The sequence below is a fragment of the Salmo salar genome, unplaced genomic scaffold (genome assembly GCF_905237065.1).
Source record: "Salmo salar unplaced genomic scaffold, Ssal_v3.1, whole genome shotgun sequence".
In the NCBI taxonomy this organism is placed as follows: Eukaryota; Metazoa; Chordata; class Actinopteri; order Salmoniformes; family Salmonidae; genus Salmo; species Salmo salar.
Genome location: NW_025548604.1, coordinates 27,501 through 30,000, shown reverse-complemented (window position 1 = coordinate 30,000; position 2,500 = coordinate 27,501). Strand labels below are relative to the sequence as shown.

The following is a 2,500-nucleotide window of genomic DNA, read 5'->3' as shown; positions in this document are numbered from 1 at the left end:
CCACACACACCACACGTCACATTCAGACTCTCACACACACCACACACACACACATCACATTCAGACTCTCACACACACCACACACACACACGTCACATTCAGACTCTCACACACACCACACACACACGTCACATTCAGACTCTCACACACACCACACACACACATCACATTCAGACTCTCACACACACCACACACACACACGTCACATTCAGACTCTCACACACACCATGCACACACACACACGTCCCATTCAGACTCTCTGTCACATCCATCCACTCTGCTGTTGTGGGTATGCTGCATCTCCCAGCATATTTCTCTGTTGTTTTTCTGATTGGAAACAGAGAACAGATCAATAGTTTGAACAGTTAGAGCTGCCTCCCATCACTCACACTGACAGGCAACACCGTGGACAAGGACAGTGGGAGAGGGAGCGCTCATGCAAAGCACATCTCTCTCTCTCTCCAATGTCAGGGCTCTTCTCCAGACTGCAGCAGCAGGGTGTGTGTTTAGTGTGTGAGTGGAGGCCAGCTGAACAACCAACCCTGAACTGCAGCAGTAGGGGCCCTACTCTCCAGACTATAACCACCTCCTTAACCCAGGCCTCTGTCTGCATCTCAAATGGCCCCCTATTCACTATATAGTGCACCACTTTAGACCAGAGCCTATTGGGTTGTGTTCAACGGTAGTGCACTATATAGGGGATACGGTGCCATTTGGTAAACAGCCTCATCCTCTGCAGCTAATAGCTGTGCCCTGCCTATTAACTACTATAATATAGCTAATAGCTGTGCCCTGCCTATTAACTACTACAATATAGCTAATAGCTGTGCCCTGCCTATTAACTACTATAATATAGCTAATAGCTGTGCCCTGCCTATTAACTACTATAATATAGCTAATAGCTGTGCCCTGCCTATTAACTACTATAATATAGCTAGTAGCTGTGCCCTGCCTATTAACTACTATAATATAGCTAATAGCTGTGCCCTGCCTATTAACTACTATAATATAGCTAATAGCTGTGCCCTGCCTATTAACTACTATAATATAGCTAGTAGCTGTGCCCTGCCTATTAACTACTATAATATAGCTAATAGCTGTGCCCTGCCTATTAACTACTACAATATAGCTAATAGCTGTGCCCTGCCTATTAACTACTACGATATAGCTAATAGCTGTGCCCTGCCTATTAACTACTACAATATAGCTAATAGCTGTGCCCTGCCTATTAACTACTACGATATAGCTAATAGCTGTGCACTGGATATGAACTGCTACAATATAGCTAATAGCTGTGCACTGGCTATTAACTACTACAATATAGCGAATAGCTGTGCACTGGATATGAACTACTACAATATAGCTAATAGCTGTGCCCTGGCTATTTACTGCTATAATATTGCTAGTAGCTTTGCCCTGGCTATTATTTACTACTATAATATTTATTTATTTATTTTTATTTCACCTTTATTTAACCAGGTAGGCAAGTTGAGAACAAGTTCTCATTTGCAACTGCGACCTGGCCAAGATAAAGCAAAGCAGTTCGACACATACAACAACACAGAGTTACACATGGAGTAAAACAAACATACAGTCAATAATACAGTAGAAAAATAAGTCTATATACAATGTGAGCAAATGAGTTGAGATAAGGGAGGTAAAGGCAAAAAAGGCCATGGTGGCAAAGTAAATACAATATAGCAAGTAAAACACTGGAATGGTAGATTTGTAGTGGAAGAAAGTGCATAGTAGAAATAGAAATAATGGGGTGCAAAGGAGCAAAATAAATAAATAAATAAATACAGTAGGGGAAGAGGTAATTGTTTAGGCTAAATTATAGATGGGCTATGTACAGGTGCAGTGATCTGGGAGCTGCTCTGACAGCTGGTGCTTAAAGCTAGTGAGGGAGATAAGTGTTTCCAGTTTCAGAGATTTTTGTAGTTCATTCCAGTCATATATATATATATATATATAGCTAATAGCTGTGACCTGCATATTTACTACTACAATATAGCTAATAGCTGTGCCCTGCATATTTACTACTATAATATAGCTAATTGCTGTGCCCTGGCTATTAACTACTACAGTGTAGCTAATAGCACGCTGCCCACTCAACCCATCCACGACTCTATAAATGAGAGAGAGACCACTTCCAGAAGGCCAGGCAAGTAGTCACACAGAGGGGATTCTCTCAGAGTGAGGGGGCGGTAGGTAGGTAGGTAGGTACAGTCGATAGGTGGCTCCCTCTCTACTTCCTAGCCTGTTGTCTCTTAGTGGGCGAAGAGATGGAGTGTGGGGGCTGGGAGGAGGGAGGACTGGTGAGGTTCTATTAGGCTGTGATAAATGTAGGCAACCTCAGGTCTGTGTTCCAAATGGCACCTTATTCTCATAAGGCCCCTGGTCAAAAGGAGTGCACTATATAGGGAATAGGGCTCTGGTCTAAAGTAGTGCACTATATAGGGAATAGGGCTCTGGTCTAAAGTAGTGCACTATATAGGAA

At 42.7% G+C, this 2,500-nt stretch overlaps 1 protein-coding gene across 2 annotated transcripts in view; it reads left to right on the top strand.

Moving 5' to 3' along the window:
- The window catches only part of LOC106596386 (voltage-dependent calcium channel subunit alpha-2/delta-4-like), a 32,450-nt gene that overhangs the window by 5,956 nt on the left and 23,994 nt on the right, over nt 1–2,500 (top strand). The gene's annotated exons all lie outside the window — the stretch shown is intronic.